The sequence below is a fragment of the Lathamus discolor genome, chromosome W, assembly GCF_037157495.1.
Source record: "Lathamus discolor isolate bLatDis1 chromosome W, bLatDis1.hap1, whole genome shotgun sequence".
Taxonomy (NCBI): Eukaryota; Metazoa; Chordata; class Aves; order Psittaciformes; family Psittacidae; genus Lathamus; species Lathamus discolor.
In genome coordinates, this window is record NC_088908.1 from 22,147,893 (window position 1) to 22,172,489 (window position 24,597).

At 47.3% G+C, this 24,597-nt stretch overlaps 1 protein-coding gene across 3 annotated transcripts in view; it reads left to right on the forward strand.

Annotated features, from left to right (window-relative positions):
- LOC136004343 (uncharacterized) overlaps positions 1-22,612 on the forward strand; it is a 37,838-nt gene extending 15,226 nt beyond the window's left edge. The window contains exons 3-4 of one of the 3 annotated variants that reach the window (XM_065660782.1): positions 6,399-6,708; positions 18,628-22,612. The gene's annotated coding sequence lies outside the window, so the exon portion shown is untranslated. The remainder of the gene's footprint in view (positions 1-6,398; positions 6,709-18,627) is intronic. The other 2 variants (XM_065660783.1, XM_065660784.1) reach the window with 2 other exon arrangements.
- Positions 22,613-24,597: the final 1,985 nt, after the last annotated feature.

Genomic DNA, 24,597 nt, shown 5'->3' on the forward strand with positions numbered 1-24,597 from the left:
CAAGTTTCCATCTTTTCTTTGCCACAGAGAGTCTGGAAAGTGTTTTAACTGCAAAGTGGAGATGGCCATGTGCTGCCCTACCTCTGGGACCTGATGCTTTGGGGTGCACAGAAATGCTGCTGGCACTCCTGTGGCATCACTGGCAACAAGTACAGTCAGCTTTGTCCTTGGCCAGTGGGAAGTTGCTGGGAAAGGCTGAGCAAAACCCCCTGAGATGCCTTGGCAAGTACAGCATGATGGAGAGACGTGCACCCCACTGCAGTGCAGTGGGTCCCTCCGGCTCCTCTAGTCCCTCCCCATAGCACTGCTCCCCTTTGCAGGAATGGTGGTGCTGAGCCTCCATGAAAGCCACATCCTCAGGGCCTGGCTCCTAACACTGCCTGGGGCATTGTCGTGGTTTAAACCCAGTCAGCCATAAATCAGCCACGCAGTCTCTCTCTCACTCCCCCCCTTCTTTCCCTCCCCCCGCTCCCAGAGGGATGGGGAGGAGAATCAAAAAAGAATGTAACTCCCAGGGCTTGAGATAAGAACAGTTTAGTAACTAAGGTATAACACAAATCACTACTGCTACCACCAATAATAATAATGATAAAGGAAATAACAAGCGAAGAGAATACAACACCTCACCACCTGCCGACCGATACCTCGTCCCACCCAGCAGTGAACCAGCCCTTCTGGGTAACTCTCCATTTACATCCTGGGCATGAAGTGCTGTGGTATGGAATACCTCTTTGGCTAGTTTGGGTCAGATGTCCTGTCTCTGCTTCTTCCCAGTTTTCCCTCCTCCCTGGCAGAGCATGAGGCTCAGAAAGTCCTTGGTCAGACTAAACATTTGAGCAGTAACTAAAAACATCAGTGTTATCAGCGCTGTTCCCAGGCCGAAAGTCAAAAAACACAGCGCTGCACCAGCTACTAAGAAGGAGAAAAAATGACTGCTACTGTTGAACCCAGGACAGACATGTAAGACATCCATGCAATGCCAAGAACTGGGGAGATGAGAGCATCTCTCAGCCCTGCCATGGCACCATGGCCATCCTCCCTGCCCCTTGGCCAGCAGGCAGCCCCAGTGTGGTTAACAGTGGGTTCACACTCCCCTTCTACCCCCAACCATGGGGTACCTGCCAGCCCTTCCCATCCCATTGCTTGCACAGGGCTTTTTAGTAATGGGAATTTAATTAACTTGCATTGGACTTCCAATAGTTCACATCTCTGCAAAAATCAATTGGAGCTAGCAGAAGGTGGTGCAACACAGCCTGCCTTCACTCCAGCACATGGCTCGGCCCTGGAGCTGCTTTTAGAAATCCCTCAAAGCCAAAATAAATAACCTGTCACCAGGCTCTGACCACATGGAGGTCAGCACCAATCCGTGCCATGTCATGAGGAGCTGCAGCCTCACAGTGGGGAGGTCTGGGGTTTGTTATAAGGTCCAGATGCACTGCAGCAGTAGGGGATGTGGTGGCTGTCTCTGGCCACCTGCATCGTTTCCAAGTTCCCAGGCTAAAAGCAGGGCTTGTTATGAAGAGCAAAAAATGTGCTGCCTCTGTTGTATTTAATTTCCTTTTCTCTACCTCTTCCCTGCCCGCTGCACATTGGAGATAACAGCTCTCCATGTGGAAGCTGGAGCATGGGGCAGTCAATGGCCTTGCCAGTCCTATCACTGCCTCGCTGGCTGCAAGGAAATCAGGAAGTTTGCAGAGATATTCGGCCAACAAAATAAACATTTCTCTTGCCAAGAGCCTGTCAGCTCAGCAAGCCTACAGCAATCTGTACAGCTTCCCTTGCCAGATAATGCCTTCTGGACAATGGTGCCCACACTGTGCCTGCCTGGCTACTGATGCCTTGTCAGCAATGGGTGCCCCTCACCTGGGATGCACCCAACATTGCTGCAGGAGGCAGGTCTGGGAACAGGGACCCCAGCACAGCTCCTACCTGCGGTGAACAGGCATGGCACAATGGATGCAGCACCCAGGGTGCACCCAAACCCCTGTCCTTGCTGTGTCCCTGACCTGCAGGGTGGGTGCCAGGGCTGGACAGTGAATCAAAGGCCTGTGGGCAGGGCATGGTGCTGGTGGGGAGAGGGGTGTGTGAGGGGAAGTGAAGCAGAGGGCCAGTATTGTTCACTCAGGGCAGACAAATGCCGGTGACTCAGCTGGCAGCCACTTTCCTGTCCCCACCAGGTACGCGCCCAGCAGGAGCCCCTTGGGTCCCCCCAGTGCTGCCACAGCCCCTTGGCCAAGGCTGGGCTGTGGGGTGCCCCTTGCCCCCTGTGTTGCCATGCTGGTGCCAGGGGGATGCTCCAGCACAGAGCAGTGGGATGCCCCGGCCCCATGGAGCCTTGATGCTGCCACGATGCAAGTGAATAGCTCCCGAACAGCATGTGAGCTGCTGGCCCAAGAATGAATGAAAACACCCAGTAAAGAGAGGATTTAAACCCTGTAAATAAACCACAATCATGGCTGACTACTCGTTATGGAAAGGTTAATTGCAAAGCAGACTGTGCATGGGTCCCTGTGATGGCAAGCTTGTGGTGCCAGTGCCATGGGCTCAGCCATGCCCCAGCTCACCACTCCTGCTGGCCGGTCCCCATTGGGGATGCACTGATGGGCACCAGCCACGTGCTACCCTTGGGGAGCACCAGCCCACTCAAGGCTTCATTGGACATTGGGGAGAGTCACCTGCACCGTGGCACACAATGTAGATGCAGCCACCTGCAGCCTTCCCCCCACCACTGCCTTGGCCTTACTTTGGCCAGTCCTGCCTGCTGCCCCGGGCCAGGTGGGGTGGTCGTCCAGCTTGGGAGGTCCCATGATCATCCCAGGGGATGGGTGTCAGCACCCTGGTGCCACATGACTTGGCAGGGGCCAGTGTAGCCAGCCAGCCTGCTCCCACGTGTCAGTGCAGGAGCTGTGCTGGAGAGAGAGATGCTAAGTACCAGTGAGCTACAGGGTCCTGCCTGCTTAGTGCCTGCCCTGCCCTGCCCTGAGGGCCATTCATATGCTGGCCGGGGTGGCAGCAGAGCCATGTCCCATGGCAAGGGGGAAGGTGAACAGCTGCTGGGCAGTGATAATGCAGCAGGGGGGGGAGGCCAGGCAGATGTGCCCATTGTCTTCCTCAACAGGCACCATCTGCGACCAAGCCCAGCTCTGCCGTCCCTAACTTTCCCTTCGTGCTGGCTTCACTTCCTCACTGCGAGGGACCAGTACGGTGCAGCTCAGCATGGGCAGTGCTGTGAATCATGGCAAGGCAGGACCACCATGGTTCAGCATGGCATGGCATGGTTGGCATGGTGCACCTCAGCATGGGCAGCATGGTGCAGCATGGCGCAGCATGGCATGGCTCTCAAGGGTGCAGCGCAGTACAGGCAGCACTGTGCAGCATGGCACAGCATAGCCAGCATGGTGTGGCATGGCATGGCACAGCATGGCTATCAAGTTGCAGCACTGCACTGGTAAGCCAGTGTGGCACAGCCAGCATGATGCAGCCCAGCATTGCATGGTGCAGCCTGGCACAGTGTCGTGGCCACTGCAGTGTAGTACACCATAGCCATCACAGTGCAACCCAGCACAACCAGCATGTTGCCACACTGAGGGCTTACTTCCCTTGCTGCAGCCCTGCAACCCGCTGTCCCCTTTGCCTGGGGACAGCCATGGGCATGAGGATGTCCCCTGGTTGCAGCATCAGTGCTGTGCAGGAGCCAGACAGGCTCTGGACACCAGCCTGGCTCCAGCATCACCTTGGCCTGCTCAGCACTTGGGATAACCCCCCCAGTGGGTACAGAGTCCCCCTTTGCAGTCCATCCCTGAACCCCCAGAGCCCTCCCTTCACCAGGACCTGGGATCCCCAGCAGCCACCAGCAAGAGGAAATACTTGTTAGAAAACCAAAAGGCAGCTCCAGGCTGCAGGTGGGAGGGAGAAAACATGTCCTAAAAATACAGCAGTGTCTGCACGGTCCCTGAAGACGGCTGAGCAGATGGTTGTCTTGGTGGCCACCTGGGCTCCTGCAGATGGTTCTTGGGGCTCCCCCTTTCGTGCCCTCAGCCCAGGGCTCCCAGGGGGTGGATGGGGAAGGGATAGTGGGGTCTAAGTAGGGAGGAAAGTCCTAGAGCATGGGGGTGCTGGGTTGCTGTGCTGCGGGGGCACAGGCTGCAGGATAGAGTGGGGCAAAACAGGGTGTTGTCAGCAGATTTGCAGCTCCTTTGACCTCTGGGTGCAGCCTGGGTCCCTGGGGGATGGTGAGTGTGGTCTGGGTGCTGCAGGGAGACAAGGGGAAGCCCCAGCACGGGGCCAATATGCAGGGGGAAAGGGCCACACAGCTACAAACCACAGCCCCAACCCAGCCAGGATGGAGTGCACCCAGCCAGGTCAGTGCTCTTGAGGGGAGATGCTGTAGCTGCCCCTAGCAAGCCTCTGCCCCAGACCTGAATCCTGCATCCCAGTGATTCTGGGGGATCCCAGCTCCATCTGGAGGTGCTGGTGCCCCACCAGTGAGGGCAGAGCAGCCTGGCTGTGTGGACTGAGGACTGACAGAGGTTTTGGCAGGGTTTCCATTCGTGTTTTGTGTTTCATGTTCTTGCATCTTCCCCTTTTATTTCTTGTGGGATGGGTGGCTGCAGGCCCAGGTGGGCTTGGCATCAGCTAATGGATTTGCCAAGCTGCTCTGTGGCGGAGGTCAGGGTCACCTGCAATGGGAGACAGAAGGTGCACAGGCCAGGAAAATCCCGCCCAACTGCAGCCCCGTGTCCCCAGCGTCACCTGTGGCCAGAGGGTTTGCTCTGCAGGTAAAGAGGAGAGCAGTTGCCTGGGCAGCTGCAGGCACCGTGTATCAGCAGCACCAGGCTGCTGGGGACCAAGCATGAAGGGAACCCCTGGGGTCCTGGGGTCTGGCTCAGCCTTTGGTGAACCCCTGGGGGCAAAGGGTCCACCCTGGTGTGGAGGGAACCCCTGGGGATTTGGGGTCTGCCCCTACACAGCTGAGCCCCATCCTGCCCACCCTCCAGAGAACCTGCTACCACTCCCAGATGGTTTCTTTGAGTCAGAGTCACATGCTTGCTGCAGAGCAGAAACTTCCCTCAGGTAAAGGAGAAGTGGGACAGGCTCTCACCACCCCTACACTCAGAGCAAGAGTTGAGGACACCAGAACTGTACACAATACTCCAAGTGAGGTCTCATGAGAGCAGAGTAGAGGGGCAGGATCCCCTCCTTTGACCTGCTGGTCACGCTCCTTTTGATGCAGCCCAGGATACGGTTGGCTTTCTGGGCTGCAAGCGCACACTGCCGGCTCATGTTCATATGTGTACATACGTACACATAAAAAGGACATGGAACTGTTGGAACAAGTCCAGAGGAGGGCCATGAGGATGATCCGGGGACTGGAGCACCTCGCGTATGAAGACAGGCTGAGAAAGTTGGGTCTTTTGAGTCGGGAGAAGAGAAGGCTGCGTGGGGACCTCATAGCAGCCTTCCAGTATCTGAAGGGGGCCTATAGGGATGCTTGGGAGGGACTCTTCATCAGGGACTGTAGTGACAGGACAAGGGGTAATGGGTTAAAACTTAAACAGGGGAAGTTTAGATTGGGTATAAGGAAGTAAATCTTTCCTGTTAGGGTGGTGAGGCACTGTAATGGGTTGCCCAGGAAATTTGTGAATGCTCCATCCCTGGCAGTATTCAAGGCCAGGTTGGACAAAGCCTTGGGTGGTATGGTATATTGTGAGATGTCCCTGCCCATGGCAGGGGGGTTGGAACTAGATGATCTTAAGATCCTTTCCAACCCTAACTATTCTATGATTCTATGACTTGGGTGGTGTGGTCAGTGCCTTTGCCAGTGAAGATTGAGGCAAGTTGAAGTTGTCTTCCACACAATCGAGGAACCTCCTGGATTGCTTGTGCCAGGCCGTACCGTTGCTCCAAAGCAGCTCCTAAACTTTTAACCTACGTTAAGCGGCTGCCTGTTGGGTCCATCTGATCATACAAGCAGGCTCAGTAATCCTTACCCACAGCCCTGGATGCTTTTTCTCCTTATCTTTTTTCCTCTTAACCTTTTGGCAGCCGGGGATCTCATTCTCGCATGACTGGCTCCAGTGCACAGGAAAGGGTTACAGCTCTCCAGTGCTGAATTGAAGAATGGGGTTGATTGAAGAATAGGGTTGTAAATGAGTAACCTCAAGGATGTTAGGCTTTGTTAGCAACTATAAAGAAAAGGAAATTACTAAGATAAGCTTTGTCAGAAATGCCTGGTGGTTACTGATATGACTGATATGACAATGATCCTAAAACAAAGTGAGGAAGAAATAACCACTAGGGGTCCAAAAGCCCACTACCACATTTTTTGTGTGCATACAGGAAGCATTCTCTAAAAGTATGATGTAACATATGTAATCTAATGAATATGTATGTTTAAGGACAATATAATCACAGCCTGGTTGATGCTTGGAGGAGACACGCTTGGAGGAGTGATCCCCCATGTCTCCCAGCGCCGCAATAAAGAATACCTGCTTGTCAACTTAAAACTTTGTTGGCGAGTTCCTGGAGATTTCTCCGAATCTATCTGGCACCCTAGACAGGACAGTGTCTGCTCGACTGCAGGACCTGCTGAGGACAGGGCTCCCTAGGGCCCCTGGAACACATTTCCCCAGAGGAACCCCTCAACTCACTCGGATCACTCAACCCCTTGTCTTGGAGCAGACAAGGACCATCACCATCTCTGTAAAGGTATTCTTTTGATTATTTTATTTTGTGGCATTCCGTAGGGCATAGAAGACGTCCTATGCAGGAATGCTGATTAGCATTCCATAAGGCATAGGAGATGTCCAACAGAGGAACGTGGTTAATATTCCATAAGGCGTACGCAGGAATAAGAAAGCCTTCCGTAAATCGGGATAGGAAAATCTCGTAGGTAAAGGCGTATACCATTTGGTATACAGGTATACATTCTGAATCATTCTGTAAGGTATAGGAGATGTCATGCGGGAATGCAGTTGTATTTTTTTGGTGTCTGACCCAATTTCTGAAAACCGGTATTTGATGCTATGCTTGAGTAATTAATGAATGGAAAATTGCTTCTATTTTTATCATGCTGCCAATTAGTATTTCTGTACTTGGTGTATGTTTTTGTCTTTGTTTTCAAAATTGTGAGCAAGTGACTGGAATTTTTGGGATCCCGTGTGAATGTGTGTGTGTCTAAAGCTTGTATAAGGATATAATAGAAAAGAGCCCTTTGGGATGTATTCTAGCTCATTGGAAAGGATTAGGAGGATTCCCCAGGGGCTTGGTAAATAAAAAACTTTAATGAAATATTGTAACCAATGGTGGTCATTATATACCTTGGAGTATCCCAAAAATGGGACTTTGAATTATAATATGTTGTTGCAATTAATGTTATTTTTAAGACAACAAGGAAAATGGGATGAAGTGATATATGCAGATATGTTTTTCACTTTAAGAAACCACCCGGCTTGACAAACTGAATGCAAAATTAATATAGCTCTGCCAGATCCTTTCATTTTGGCTTTGGAAAAGGACAGGGAAAACCAGAAAGCTAAGCTGGAGGGAGGTTGTTCAGCCTGTGATACTGGGGGAATGATGTTTAAAGTTAAACGAAACCAACAGTGTAATCAGGAAGATACGCTGGGGAATTATGTATCGCAGGTATCTCTGAGAGGAGCACTCTCGGCATCTGCCCCATCTGTTATTGATAAGGAGGAAGAGATTGCTGTCACTGGCAACAGAGCAGAAGGACTTGAGAATGTTAAAGAAGCGTGGAGAGTGTATAGGAATCGGGAACATGTAGAGAAGAAAGAGCTGAGTCGTGCTATAGGCACGGCTACAGTGGCTGCTTTGGGACAAGTAGAAACTGGTGGAGGGACTAATGTGAGAGGATGAGGCAGAGGTAGAGGAGGAATGTTAGGCAGAGGTGAGAGTTTGAGCTATCCTGTGGGATGGGATCAGTGTGCATACTTGTAAGGACTTTGGATGTTAGAAGTGAGACTGCCCTGGGGGGAGTGCCATGGGGTGGCTCCGGTGACTGAATTGGAACTAGACTGATGGGGACCTGGGGAATCTACCCTACCAGATCCACTGATTAAATTCAAACTAGGGACTAGAGGAAATAAAGTGGAATTTTTAAGTGGATACAGGAGCAACTTATTTGGCATTAAATCAGAGGGAAAAGAATTTGTTACAGATGTGGGAGCTACTGGCCACCAAGAAAAAAAAAAAAGAAGCATTCTTTCTGAAACCTTTAGAGTATAAATTTGGAAAACAAATAGGAATGTATAAATTTTTATACATGCCAAATTCTCCAAAAATCTTTATTAGGGTGTGAACCAACACTTAAAGAAGGCAAAATGGAATTAAGAATCAAAACCGATCAATTAATTGAAGTTTTGAGTTTATCTTTAATTCAACAGAAAAGCAAACAGGAGGACCTCCCTGAAATAGAAGAAATCCTTAATCAGGTATATCTGGGAGTATGGGCATCTGAAGTTCCAGGTAAGGCAAAAAAATGCTTTGCTTGTTAAAGCAGAAATAAAAGGGGGGCCTGCCCAATTAGAATTAAACACTATCCCTTAAAACTGGAGGATCGAAAGGGAATCAAAGAAATAATTTTTTAAAATATGGATTATTAATTGAATGTGAATCAGAATTTAATACTCCTATCTTGCCATTAAAGAAATCTGATGGGAAAAGTTACAGATTAGTTCAAGATCTCAGAGCAATCAACACAATTGTGGAGGATATTCATCCAGTAGTATCTACTCTGTATACCTTATTGACTAAATTGAATCCTAATCAGAAATGGTTTGCCATTCTGGACTTAAAGGATGCATTTTTCTGTCTGCCCCTGGCCAAAGAAAGTCAAAATTTATTTGCTTTTGAATGGGAAAACCCTGAAACAGGAAGAAGGACACAGCTCACTTGGATGGTGTTACCTCAGGGATTTAAAAACAGTCTGACAGTTTTCAGAAATCAATTGGCACAAGAATTAGAATCCTGGGAAGCACCCACCCAGACAGGAACTTTACTACAGTATGTTGACAGCCTTTTAATTGCTACCAAAACTGAGAAAGAATGTGTTTAATAGACTGTAGAATTGTTAAACTTTCTGGGGCTAAATGGATACCGGGTATCTAAATTGAAGGCTCAACTAATTCAAACTTGAGTATCTTATTTAGGATGCAAAATAACAGGAGGACAACCAGAACTTGGAGCAGCTCAGAAGGAAGCAATCTGTCAAACACCATGATCATCCATGGTTAAAGATCTCTGGATGTTTCTGAGAATGACAGAATGGTGTCAACTCTGGATCCATATCAATGGATATGGAAGGCCATATCAATCTTAATTTAAAGGAGAGAGCCTATAAGAAGTAGGAGAAGGATACCTTCAACAGTTCTTGGTAAACTTGGGAAAGCAGTTCGAAGAAATAAATGGCAGAGTGTTAGGGACCAGGGCCAGAGTTTTCAACTATCCTATCCATCCTTTTAAGCCAGGTACCTTAAAAGCCCTTTTAAAATGGGCAAAGGACCGGGAGCTAATTTTGGGAGTGGGTGCAGCTTTTGAGCTACACACCTGGGACCAGATTGGATCTGCTTTATGGGAAGAAATTAGTAAGGGATCCAAGGAGGTTTATAAATTAGCTACCTTGTGGCGACTGATTAAAGAGACTTCAGAAGAAATGAAAAGTGAAAGGGCAGCTGCTGCGTCTGCGTTTGCTGCGCTTTTGCCGAATTCCTCTGGGACAGAATCTGTTTCAAATGAACTATTTTCCCCGATATCAGTGCCCGGACTGGCACTGGTATAAGCCCTAATCGTAAACCCCCTTCAACCATCACAATCAACAGCTCCTGAAGTGAAAAAAAAAATTAATAAAAAAAAAAATCATGGAGCCCATCCCCCCCCCCCCCCCAACCTCCACCAGTTGCCACCGTGGCTGCGAAGACTGAGGACAGAGATGAAGATGATCCTTTTGACCCAAGGCCTATCGATCTGGAAAAGGAGTCTGATTTATATCCCCCAGATCCTCATGATAAATGGGCAGCTGTAGAGGGAGAAGCGACATGGGTGGGGGATGCAGATGTATTGTGTGCTTTCCCTGTGATGTACGTGCCGGATCAAGACCCGCGGTGGGAAGGTCTCTCGTATGCTCTTATCAGGGGTATCGGGCGGACTGTGATGGACAGTGGACTTGGGGCCCCATATACAACTCATTTGATACAGTCTCTCTGTGATACTCATGTACTAGAAGTTAGCAAATATGTCCATGTTTCTATTGATGCTTGGAGACCTTTATAGATATTGCTGGCCACTTCTTCTGATGTAGGCTGGCCACCTGTGTTGGAATGAGTGTGCATTTTGGTCAGTATAAAAGCCCAAGCCTCATGCAATGTGGGGGAGGCAGAGCCTCTGCGGGGACGCTCGCTAAGGTTGAGCCTGCCACCTTGCACTGCGATGATGCTTCTCGGAGCTGGTTTCCTGATAGTCTTCACAGAGTCCTTATGCCACGTTCTGTACGTGGGACTGTGTAGTGCGAGTAATGATTGTCTGGATTTTGTGTTTCAAGTATTGTAGTTGTGTGGAGTGTGCTTGTGGGATCCCATACGTATGTGTGTGTGTGTGATGAGGGCGGATGGTGTTCTGTGTATTTTTTTTGTTGTCGGGTTCATGTAAAAGTTTTTAACAGGTAGCAGTTTAACATTTCGGGCAAGAAAGGGTTAATGCAAAAGTGCGGTTGCTGGCAGGTATTTATGGTTGCTGCTGAAGCAGGCAGACAACTATTGCTGCTGCAGAGTAGGCAGGCATTTATAGCTGCTGCCGAGCATGCCGCTGTTCGTAGCCGTGCAAAGCAGGGTGAAAAACTTTGGGAAAAAAACAAAAAACCAACCCAAGAAACAAAACCCAAACCTCTCCGTCTATTGAAGTATTGAGGCAGTTTGTAGAGACACCACAGAGAAAGCCTAAAGAGCACCTGCAACACAGTGGGCGCATGGTAGGAGCCTTGCTTAGTGTGTTTAAAGTAACCTGGGGGTGAATCCAACACTTGGAGGAACAGATCGCTTGAAACAAGAACTGCTAACTGAAAAAGTGAGAGGGGTAGTGCAACCACAAGCTTTATCAGCCGTCACCCAAGCAGTATCAAGGTGGCAGAGAAAAAAGAAAAAAAGTTGGGTAATGATGCAGCAAACTCCTTGAGTGTTAAAAATGTGCAGTTTACTTCTGCAGCTGCTTTACATTCTTTTGCATCAGAATGCCTCTACTTTAAGGAAACACTTTAACCTGTCTACTTTTCAAGAACTGATAACCTGGAAGAGGGGGTATATTTGTGTCCTCCTACCTACAGGTCCATGGCAGCTGCCTGCAAAGTTTGTCAAGCCTTGCCATGAGTCGGACAGACGAGTGGAAAAACCCAATGCCTCAGCTACAGGAGCCAACCATGAATACCCCAAGCAGAATCAGAGAAAAATGAATGATTGCAAAACATCACTTGGAGGCAACTGAAAAGTAACAACTTGAATAAGTGTGCTTGTAAAGTAGCTGTTATTAGAGGCTGTGATTTTGTGTATAAAAGCACCTGTATTTACTAGCCAGTTGCTAATACGAAACTACACCTTGGATTGTATGGATTTGTCACTTGTAAAAGAGATGTCAGAGCACGCAAATTTGCAGCAGCTGCTAGAAAATGCTAAGGCAAAAGCTAGAAAGATTCTAATATGGCGGTAGTGTTATAAAGCAGGTAATGGAACAAATTAAGAGGGTGGGAGAACTCCACTGGTAAGAAATTTCTTTGGCTAGTCCCTCACTGCCATCAGCATCTTCAACATGCTGCTGCACTCTGTAATAGTTACTCTGCTAATGTAAATCTGTATGTGCTTTGCCATAGTAGTGACTTGTTACTGGATGAAGCAGGTGAAACTCTGCATTGACAACTAGGTGCAAGGACTGAGGTTGGCCAAATGCCTGCTACCACAGTCAAGGGCAAGACTGGGTTGGCCTCTGTGTTTGCCAAGAAAGAACCTTTAGCTCCACTGTTGGCTGCAACCCAGTAGGCGTTGAGCAGTGGGGACACATGCCATGCCAGACCTTGATGTGAGGGATGGCCTCCCCTGTTATCAGAGAGCCATCCAGGAGAAAAAGGGCAGGCCCAGCAGCTTGTGGCTGGCATATGTTGGAGGTATGATCTAGTCCAAATCCCCTGCTCAAGTAGGATCATCTGAAAGGTATATAAAACAAAATAAAAAGGGGAATGCAAGGATTTTCTCCACATGATGAACGATTCCTTGCCCAAACCACTGGTTCTATATAAAGACCTACATGATAACGAGTGGAAAGGACCAGTGCCATTGCTGACATGGGGTCAAGGATCCGGCTGTGTACAGCTATCGACAGGACCATAATGACTGCCAGCGAAATGTATAAAGCCCCAGAACTCAACAACATAAAGAAATGGCAATGACAGAAATCTTTGTAATATCTGTTCTATTATGTGTGACCATGGGTAATGGACAAGTATACTGGGCACATTTGTTAAAGGATTCACTGGTATGCCACATGTTATAAAGGTTCAAGTGACTTCAAATCAGACTAATCTTACTGAAATAAAAGGAATTGTAAACTCTTGGCCTGCATGTCAACAGACAGGCTTTGGCCTTGGTATTGGAGTAAATCCTCGGGGCCTTTTACCGCTACAACTTTGGCAAATGGATGTCACTCATGTTCCAGAATTTGGACGCAAAAAATATGTTCATGTCTCGGTCGACGCTTTTTCCATAGCAATTTGAGCCACCGCTCAAACTGGAGAAACTTCTCACCATGTTGTGAAACACCTTCATGCCTCTTTTGCCATCTTAGGTGTACCCCTATCTCTTAAAACAGACAATGCTCCAGCCTATACTTCTGCTAGGTTTCACTGCTTTTGCTCGCTTTGGGGCGTGAAACATCTCACCGGAGTCCCTAGTTCACCCACTGGACAAGCAATTCTTGAGCGGGCTCACCAGTCCCTTAAAAACCTGTTACTTAAAAAATGGGGGAGAGCAGTGTAGGACATAGTGAACGCTTGGCAAAAGAATTATATGTGTTAAATTATTTACGCCTGCCAGGAGAAAGGGAAGAACCTCCCATGGTAATTCACGGTAGTGCCTTAAAATCGGGGTTAACAAAAAAGGAAAAGATTTTTGTTCAATACAAAGATCTCAAAACGGGAGAATGGAAGAGGCCAGTTGAGGTCTGTATGACTGGTCGAGGCTATATGTGTTTGATTACAGGAGAAGGCCCTCGTTGGATTCCAGTGTGATGGGTAAAACCTTGGAAATCACTGATCGAGGAAACCTCAGAATAGCCTCAATTATAAGTTGGTGGATGACTATAGGTCAAGCATTTTGGTCGAAGTAGTGACGGTCAATGGCAGCCTTGGCTGCAGTGACCATGAGATGGTGGAGTTTAGGATCCTGTGTGGGAGGAATAGAATACCTAGCAAAGCCACAGTTCTGGATTTCCGAAGGTCCAACTTTGGCCTCTTCAGTCAACTGCTAAGGGAAGTCTCATGGGAAAGTGTACTAGGCGGTAAAGGGGCTCAAGATAGTTGGTTAGCATTCAAGGACCGCTTCTTCCAAGCTCAGGATTGGAGCGTCCCAATGAGTAGGAAATCAAGTAAGGGATCTAGGAGACCGGTGTGGTTAAACAAGGAGCTGCTGGGCAAACTCAAGTGGAAAAGGAGAATTTATGGATTATGTAAGGAGGGGCTGGCCGCTTGGGAGGAATATAGGACAGTTGTTAGAGGATGTAGGGAGGCAATTAGGACAGCTAAGGCCTCCTTGGAACTCAATCTTGCTAGTCGGGTTAAAGACAATAGAAAGGGCTTCTTCAAATACATAGCAAATAAAACTAACACAAGAGGCAATATAGGCCCACTGCTGAACGAAGTGGGTGCCCTGGAGACAGAGGATATAAAGAAGGCAGAGGTGCTGAATGCCTTCTTTGCCTCTGTCTTTACTCCTGCAGACTCTCCCCGAGGGCCCCGGATTTCTATAACCCCAGAAGGAGTCAGGACAAAGGAGGAGTTTGCTTTGGTAGATGAGGATTGGGTTAGGGATCAGCTATGCAATCTGGACATCTGTAAATCGATGGGTCCGGATGGAATGCACCCACGGGTGCTGAGGGAGCTGGCGGAGGTCATTGCTAGGCCACTCTCCATCATCTTTGGTAAGTCGTGGGAAACGGGCGAGGTGCCTGAGGATTGGCGGATGGCAAAGGTCACACCAGTCTATAAGAAGGGCAAGAAGGAGGACCCGGGTAATTATAGACCGGTCAGCCTTACCTCCATCCCTGGAAAGGTGATGGAACAACTTATTCTTGACTCCATCACTAGGCATATCAAGGATGAGGGGGTCATTAAGAACAGCCAACATGGTTTTATGAGGGGGAAGTCATGTATGACCAACCTTATAGCCTTCTATGAGGAAGTGACTAGGTGGAGGGATGATGGTAGAGTGGTAGATGTAGTTTTTCTTGATTTCAGTAAGGCATTTGATACTGTCTCCCACAGCATCCTCATAGATAAGCTAAAGAAGTGTGGGCTTGACGATCAAGTAGTGAGGTGGATCGAGAACTGGTTGAAAGGAAGAAGGCAGAGAGTTGTGGTCAATGGCGCAGAATCTAGCTGGAGGTCTGTGACTAGTGGAGTCCCTCAGGGGTCGGTGCTGGGACCGGTGCTGTTTAATATTTTCATCAATGACCTGGATGAGGGAACTGAGTGCACCCTCAGCAAGTTCGCTGATGACACAAAACTGGGAGGAGTGGCTGACATACCAGAAGGCTGTGCTGCCATTCAGCGAGACCTGGACAGGCTGGAGAGTTGGGCGGGGAGAAACTTGATGAAATTTAACAAGGGCAAGTGTAGAGTCTTGCATCTGGGGAAGAACAACCCCATGTACCAGTACAGGTTGGGGGTTGACCTGCTGGAAAGTAGCGAAGGGGAAAGGGACCTGGGGGTCCTGGTGGATAGGAGGATGACCATGAGCCAGTAATGTGCTCTTGCGGCCAAGAAGGCAAATGGCATCTTAGGGTGCATTAGAAAGGGTGTGGTTAGTAGGTCAAGAGAGGTTCTCCTCCCCCTCTACTCAGCCTTGGTGAGGCCGCATCTGGAATATTGCATCCAGTTCTGGGCCCCTCTGTTCAAGAAGGACAGGGAATTGCTTGAAGGAGTCCAGCGCAGAGCCACAAAGAAGATTAAGGGAGTGGAACATCTCCCTTATGAGGAGAGGCTGAGGGAGCTGGGTCTCTTTAGCTTGGAGAAGAGGAGACTGAGGGGTGACCTCATCAATGTTTACAAATATGTAAAGGGTGAGTGTCAGGATGATGGAGCTAGGCTTTTTTCAGTGATATCCAGTGATAGGACAAGGGGCAATGGGTGTAAACTGGAGCATAGGAAGTTCCACATTAACATCAGGAAGAACTTCTTTACTGTAAGAGTGACAGAGCACTGGAACAGGTTGCCCAGGGGGGTTGTGGAGTCTCCTACACTGGAGATATTCAAGGCCCGCCTGGACAAGTTCCTGTGTGATGTACTGTAGGTTACCCTGCTCTTGTGGGGGGGTTGGACTAGATGATCTTTTGAGGTCCCTTCCAACCCTTGGGATTCTGTGATTCTGTGATTACATACCATAGAACCACAAGAACATGTGGATCACCTGGGCAAACCAAATGAACCAGTTGTGGAGAGTTGCTATGTTGCTGAATGGTTAAAAGATAAAGGTCATGGTGACATACTGCAGCTGGTGCAGATTTCAGATGGAGAAGTACAAGGGAGCAAGAAGAGCGCGCCCTGGAGATAGACTGCGGCAGAAGCAGAGCGATAATTAAGTTTGTGACCTTCAAATTGTTTAATGTTTATCTCACTGACCAGACTCCTTGTCCCTGGCTCTATTTTGTATCCTGTTCTGTTGAACTCCGTTACTGCATCACAAACCAATGATCCTGTAACATGTAGAAGCTACGAACCAGTGATCCTGTAACATGTAAAAGCTATAAGCCAATGATCTTGTAACATGTAAAAGCTATAAGCCAATGATCTCTGTATGCAAGGTATATAAGTATCCATCTGCTTAGCAATAAATTGAGACTTGTCGGTCATCATCGGATGAGCTCGTCTCCCGGCGATTCCCACAAATGGTGACCCCAACGTGATCTCTCGAACGCCACGGTGGGACGACGTAAGTTCTGCTTGGGTCCTGATCGCAGCCACAGGACCGTCAAAGCGCCAAGATCTCTTGATTTTAAGCGCCGGACCCTGGGTGACCGTATAGACGAGCCCGGCCGATACGCGCCGCCGAAACCTGAAGGGGCTGCAACAAGCGCGCAAAGGTATGGAAAGGCAAGCGGCGTATGATTTATTTACTGCCTTCTTACAAAAGCGGCAGGTTAAAGGGATCGACCTGCAGAAAGACCTGCAGGGACTGTTAGCTTATGGACAGACTAAGGGATGTTTTGTTAACCCTCACAATGCCCATGAATTAGCAGAATGGCGAAAATTTGGAGATAAGATTTGGCAAGCTATATATAATACCCTGTTAAAACAAAAGGCTGGGAAGACAGCAGGGATCGGGAAAGCTCCGAAGAACGCAGCCACGGAGGGCAGTGACACTGTGAAACATTTGTTGGTCATTTGGAGAACTATTTTAGAGATGTTAAAGTCAAAAAGTGAGATCGTGGAACCCAGTGTCGTCCCCCACCACCCCTGGCCACCCCTGAGCCTCTGCCAGTTGCCGCCGCGGCTGCAAAGTCTGAAGACTGAGATGAAGACGCTCTTTTTGACTCGGACCCTATTGACCCCAAGAAAGAGCCTGTGCGTGCTCATCAGGCTGCTGTTGCTGCTCCTGAAGTTCTGATGCCTGTTAATTCTGATGCTGACCTGGATGATCCTTTTGACATGGAGCTGGAAAAGAAGCCTAATTTATATCCCCCAGATCCTCATGATAAATGGACAGCTGTAAAGGGAGAAGCGAGATGGGTGTGGGATGCAGATGTATTGTGTGCTTTCCCTGTGATGTATGTGCTGGATCAAGACCCGCGGTGGGAAGGTCTCTCGTATGCCCTTGTCAGGGGCATTGGGAGGACTGTGGCGGACTGTGGCGGACCGTGGCGGACCGTGGACTTGGGGTCCCATATACAACTCGTTTGATACAGTCTGTCTGTGATACTCATGTACTAGAAGTTAGCAAATATGTCTATGATTCTATTGATGCTTGGAAACCTTTATAGATATTGCTGGCCACTTCTTCTGACATAGACTGGCCACCTGTGTCAGAATGAGTGTGCATTTTGATCAGTATAAAAGCCCAAGCCTCATGCGATGTGAGGGAGGCAGAGCCTCTGCGGGGATGCTCGCTAGGGCTGAGCCTGCCACCTCACACTGCGATGATGCTTGTTGGAGCTGGTTTCCTGATAGTCTTCACAGAGTCCTTATGCCACGTTCTGTACGTGGGACTTTATAGTGCGAGTAATGATTGTCTGGATTTTGTGTTTCAAATATTGTAGTTGTGTGAAATGTGCTTGTGGGATCCCATATGCATACGTATGTGTGTGTGTGTGATGAGAGCAGATGGTGTTCTATGTATTTTTTTTGTTATCGTGTTCATGTAAAAGTTTTTAACAGGTAGCAGTTTAACATTTCAGGCAAGAAAGGGTTAATGCAAAAGTGTGGTTGCTGACAGGTATTTATGGCTGCTGCTGAAGCAGGCAGGCAGCTGTAGCTGCTGCCGAGCAGGCTGCTGTTTGTAGCCGTGCAAAGCAGAGTGAACAACTTTTAAAAAAAAAAAAAAAAGTGGGGGGAGAGAAGAAAAGAAGGTAAAGAAGTTCCAGAGCACAGGTAGACAAATGCGAATCCAGGTGATAAATTGGAAATCTATTCAGAGAGAGGCTCTGTCAAACAATGATTTTGATTGTTTGCAGGCGTTGCAGGAAAAGATTCTCGCCTTTCCTGTTAAGTACCAGATTAACACTCAAGGTCAGGCAGTAAATGCTGAAATGTCTCCCTTAAATTGGAAATTGCTATCTCAGTTAAGGCAAACTGTTATTTCTACAGGCATTCCATTTGAACCCACTAGGCAGATGTTGTCATATATTTGGGGAACAGATTTGCTGTTATATTAAAAGTATTGTGAAATTGATCCTCACACCTTCGCAGTTGTTTTTATGGAACATGTATTAGCAGAAAACCTGTCAAGAGGCAGTTGCAGTTCAGCGAGGCCAGGGAGATCCCCTGATTGGGCTGCAATTACAACGCCTCATGGGAACTGGACAGTTCTCCACTAAGGAGGCTCAAGTCCAGCTAGGTCCAGAATTGTTAAAAGAATCTATGAGACTAGCCTTGCTACTGGGGAGATCATCATCTGCGTTGAAAGGATTATTCATTGTTCCAGGTGTCATCAATGCTGATTATATGGGTGAAATTACGTTAAATTATTTATGCATCTTTGGTGATGAACAAACTCCAGCGGTTATTAAGCACTTTGTACAAACAGAAGATAAAGCCTTCTTTTAAGGCGTACTATCGAGATCCTAATATAGATTTGTGGCAGGGACCGGCAGAAGTAATATATCTGGGCCGTGGTTACGCCTGTGTTTGTGCTCCTGCAGGACCCTTGTGGGTACCATCCAAGTGACTAAGACCGGCTGTTGCAGAAGCTCCAGTGACGGCATCTCCGAGCTAGTGTATGGACCCTGACTCGCAGGCCCGGGAGGAGCGTTGCTTGTGCCGAGCGCTACAGCCACTAATAGAAGAACTTAACTCCTTAATCAACACAGAGCTTTCGTTGTAGCACGGTCACCCTCCTAGATCCGGTCCATGGCCACAGGCATATAGTGGTACAACTGAGATTGGTGATACAACAAGTGCTTCGATAACTGTAGTTTTTGTCACCAGTGTGACCCTACAGTAGAATTATATTGTGGTGGTTGTCAGTCTATAAGGCATCTTCGCCAGAGTTAGCTGAAACAAAGACTTTTTGTATAGTCTGTCAAATTATCTTTTATGTAACCCGCTTATAGCGCTTCAGAAATACTTAGCTGATTTTAGAAGTTTCACTTCATGGCGCTGCATATACGTTTGCTTTACAAGCTGCATCGCCGTTATAGGTCTCATAATTATAGGGGGTTTGTTACTTTGTTATGCTTTGCAATGTTGTTCTGCTTGTTTACAACGACTCCTGACTCAGTCCTTATTCCTTTATAAAGAAAAAGGGGGAAGTGTGGAGAGTTGCTATGTTGCTGAATGGTTAAAAGATAAAGGTCATGGTGACATACTGCAGCTGGTGCAGATTTCAGATGGAGAAGTACAAGGGAGCAAGAAGAGCGCGCCCTGGAGATAGACTGCGGCAGAAGCAGAGCGATAATTAAGTTTGTGACCTTCAAATTGTTTAATGTTTATCTCACTGACCAGACTCCTTGTCCCTGGCTCTATTTTGTATCCTGTTCTGTTGAACTCCGTTACTGCATCACAAACCAATGATCTTGTAACATGTAGAAGCTACAAACCAATGATCCTGTAACATGTAGAAGCTACGAACCAATGATCCTGTAACATGTAAAAGCTATAAGCCAATGATCTTGTAACATGTAAAAGCTATAAGCCAATGATCTCTGTATGCAAGGTATATAAGTATCCATCTGCTTAGCAATAAATTGAGACTTGTCGGTCATCATCGGATGAGCTCGTCTCCCGGCGATTCCCACACCAGTCATCCGTCTGTCTCTCCATGGCCACTCCTGGGGACCCTTTTCATACTTGTTGTCATGGTTTAAACCCAACCACAAACCTCGTTCGCTCACTTCCCCCCCTTCTTGCCCTCCCCCTGCTCCTGGAGGGACGGAGAGGAGAATTGAAAAGAATGCAACTCCCACGGGTTGAGATAAGAACAGTTTAGTAACTAAGGTATAACACAAACCACTACTGCTACCACCAGTAATAATAATGATAAAGGAAATAACAAGAGTAAAGAATACAACACCTCAACACCAGCCGACCAATAACTTGCCCCACTCTCCCCAGCCGAGCACCGACCGATACCTCCTCCAACCCTGCAGTCCCAGCCCTTCCGGGTCACTCTCCGTTACACCCTGGGCAAGACGTGCTGTGGTATGGAATACCTCTTTGGCTAGTTTGGGTCAGGTGTCCTGTCTCTGCTTCCTCCCGGCCTCCCCTCGTCCCCAGCAGAGCATGAGACTCACAGAGTCCTTGGCCAGAATAAACATTACTTAACAACAATTAAAAACAATCGGTGTTATCAGCTCTCTGCCCAGGCTGGAAGTCAAAACACAGAGCTTGCACCAGTTACTAAGAAGGAGCAAAACGGCTCCTGGTAAACCCAGGACACTTGTTTAATCGGCGTCCCTTACCTGCACCTGGTGGACTGGACCAATTGGATAAATAACAGGACAGTTTTAAATAGCTCTTTTATTAATCAGACATGTCATAGAATTTATGATTGTACTGTTCCAGAAAACAAACCAGCCTGCTGTTATGGGGAAGTGAATCAAACAGGGATGGCTGGAGCAATGATCATTAATGCCTTAAATACCACAATGCCTTGGGACCCTCAGGAGTTAGATCTCTGGGGATCCTTAGCAGGCAATGGGTCATGATTTATTTTGGGGGATCAGCATCTACAGGGGTAAATTTTTATAAGAAATATATTTGGACACAATGGACCAATATGTCGAGTAATTATGATTATAAAAATTATAGAAAAAACAGATATTGTAATGGAGCAATAGGTGCTGAGACCCTAGGTAGTAAATTTTCTATTTGGAATTTCCTAAAGGATATTTTTTAATCTGTGGACATAGAGCTTGGCAAGGGGTACCAAAAAACGTTCAGGGAGGGCCATGTTATATAGGGAAGCTGACTATGTTTGTTCCCAGCATGAGGGATATGCTATCATTTTATAAAAGTAAAACCAAGCAAAGAAAAAGAAGATCAGTAGAACAACTAGGACCAAACTGTAATGATAATGTTAATATGTTAGGTAAAGTCGGAAGAGTTTTTATGTCCATTTTTATTCCTGGGGCGACAGCTGGGAGGGCACTAAAAGACATAGAGCGTTTAGCTTGCTGGACTGCAAAGCAGATTAATATCACATCTAATGTCTTATCAGAATTATTAGAAGATTTAGACAGTGTTAGGCATGCAGTTTTACAAAATCGTGCAGCCATTGATTTTTTGCTTTTAGCACAGGGCCATGGTTCTGAAGATTTTGAAGGGATGTGTTGTATGAATCTATCTGACCATTCTAGTTCAATTCATCAACAACTATCCCAATTAAAAGATAACATGAAGAAATTAATGATCAATCATGGTTTGGATGGTTGGCTTAAGAATTTAGGTATTGCTGGGTAGTTTGCAGATTTGTTTAGATCAGGCATTACGATATTATTAAGCATTATAGTCTTTGTTGTTATTAGTATAGTATGGCATTGCTTAATGTCTGTAGTATCACGAATGATTAAAGGGGTCTGGATCGCTCAAAATAAAGAAGGGGGATTTGTTGAGGGCTCTTTAACAAACAATGGGCATGTGAGCGATCCAGGACTCTTGCCATTGGTTAGAGTTTGTAGTAAGGATTAACGGCCTAGTTCACAGGTTACTTCAGGGCAAAGTTGTGGCCACGTATGCAGAAGTTCTGCAGGAGGGAAACAACTCCCGGATGCTGAAGAAGGAACCAATCAGCTAGTGTTGCTCTCGGATGCTGAAGAAGGAACCAATCAGCTGTCTGTACATTGTGTGTAGAAACCAATCATTGTAAAGCTTAAGCGTGGGACCAAGCTTGGAAGCTATAAAAGGCAGTGCTCTGAAGTGAATAAAGGTCAGTTTCTGATTACATTAATCAGTGTGCTGTCCGTTGATCTTCCGCACCATCCCATTTAAGACAAATTGGAACAGATTAGATGTGGAAACAAGTTAAAATATTTCATGAGGTGGCACAGGACAACACCTCATGGGGATCTGAAGAAATCTGGAAAAAATTAACATCATAGGTACCCAATCTTTCCTGGTTGAGACAGTTGTTTTTTACTGCATTGGTAATAATAGGAATGGTTTTGATTACATGTATAACGGTCCAATGCTCCTTTTGGTGTTGCAAACAATCCATGATGAACTATGATGGATGGAAGAGAAACAAAATTAAGCATCAAGTAGAAACAGGGAAATACTTCAGGAAACTTTAAATAAGAATGAAATAACTCAGTTGCAAAAGAATTTGCAATAGGACAAGAAAAGGGGGGATCGAAGAATGGGGTTGATTGAAGAATAGGGTTGTAAATGAGTAACCTCAGGGATGTTAGGCTTTGTTAGCAACTATAGAGAAAAGGAAATTACTAAGATATGCTTTGTCAGAAATGCCTGGTGGTTACTGATATGACTGATATGACAATGATCCTAAAACAAAGTGATGAAGAAATAACCACTAGGGGTCCAAAAGCCCACTACCACATTTTTGTGTGCATACAGGAAGCATTCTCTAAAAGTATGATGTAATGTATGTATGGAGGAGACACGCTTGGAGGAGTGATCCCCTGTGTCTCCCGGCGCCTCAATAAAGAATACCTGCTTGTCAACTTAAAACTTTGTTGGTGAGTTCCTGGAGATTTCTCCAAATCAGAACATTTCAGTTTGTTCAGTGCAGTGCATATTTCATACACTTAGCTTCCCAACTGGCAGATGCCTAGAAACCCTGCAAGCTGTTGTGTATTGTATCTCTCCTTCTTTGTTTGTTTGTTGGTTGGTAAATTTTTTTGTTGTCATTTTTGTTGGAATTTTTTTTCTTCTCTTTTTCCAAATTGCTCACTCACATGAAAGCCAAACCCCAGTCCTTGACAATAGGGGTCTATCAATAGATGAATGGTTTCACAGCTGTATCTAATTCAGTGCTCTAGGCAGGGCTGTTATGGCAAGTAATTTTCTCATGCTGAGGCTGAAAAAGGGAGTTGTGTGGGATGTATGGACTACAGGAGTTGGCAGCAGGAGGATGGTGAAGCTATGGGCTTTTCTCCCCCCTTCCAGAGGTTGTAATTAGCTTGTTGTTTATCCATATGCAAGCTGTCATCCTGGATGGGAACCGGATTGGCTGTGGCCATCCCTTCTGAAAGCCACCAGCATCTCCTGGACCCTCCTCCCTCTGCCCCCTGTGTCTTTGCCATCTGCTAGCAGCTCACTGCTGGTTGCCAGCACCTTCACAGGGCTGTGGGCGTTGGGGGCAGCTGCCACCATCATCCTTTGTTATGACCAGAGGCCTTGGCTGTTGATGCCCCTGTGTAGGGGACCAGGAATGGCTCCACTTTGCTCACATTCATCCCAGATCTCCAGAGAACCAGTGGGGAGGTGCTTGGTCACTACTGAGCTGCCAGGTTTGTCTTGGAGGCTTCCTGGGTGCTTCCTTGCTGCTGCCCATGGGTGATGATGTGCCATTGGTGAGGGTGGGTGCTGTGGACTTGGGTCCACCTCTCTGGGCCGGATCCTGCATGGAAGTGCTGTTGCACATGTACCTCTTGTGTGTGGTTGTCGCCTCTGTCTCATCCATCCATGTATTTTGAAACAGCTGGTGCAAATGTACCAGGCTCTTCTCCAATGTGTAGCTCCTGAGGCTAGAGGTAGGCATGTGCCAGGTGTGGCTGGCATTCCTGGAAATAGACAGTATGGATGCTGGCGGGTATATGACTGCCTGGCCCAGGCAATCCTGTCTCTGTCTGTCTCAGGCAGCCACCCTGGTTTCTTCCTTTTCTATCCTGATCAGACTTCAGTTTAAAACAGTTTGTTCTTTGTCCTCAATGCTCCTACACTTCCAGAACACCTCCTCCCAATGGTACAATTTTTCATCTGTTTTCTTGTCCGTGCTGCATCCCAACCTCATGTACTGCTGTCTCCCACAGGCCTCTTGATGGTGAAACTTACCTCCAATATCCCAGTTCCATCTCCCATCAGCAGCTTGCTGCTGTGGGTGCAGGATGTGCCGTGTAGTGCTGAAGCCTCTTAGGGTGCCTTCATCAGGACAGCAAGTCACTGATTCAGGGTCAAACTTACTTGGAACTTAGGGTGAAATTCAAGTTGACAGAGAGCTGAAGATTAGTTGACGAGGCTGGCTGGCTACCATAGGGGCTCGTGGGATGCTTTGGGCTTTGTCACCTCTGCCTGGGTCTTTGCTCACCTCAGGAATCTTGTGCTTAGCCCTATGATCTCTCCTGTCAATAGCTCCCAGGCAGGCAGAGTAGGTAATATGTTGTTGAAGGGAGCCTGAATTAGATTTGCTGCTTTTCTTCTATCTGGAACATCAGTCCTCAGGTTTTCTGGCACAATCCACCTTTGGTAAACTCACACTGCATTTTTTCCTATTTTTCATTTGCCTCTGCTTCTTCCAGAAACTCTTCCAAAGCCCTCACAATGCTGCAGATGTGTATATTCCAGTTATGATTTCTGTTTCACCATGTTCCTCTCATCTCCTCAGTGTCCTGCCCAAGTAATTCAAGTTTCTCCATTTTGTTGCCCAGGCTGCTTTCATTACTGTATAAACATATTCGCTGCTTCTCATTGATCACATGCAGTTCCTTAGTCAG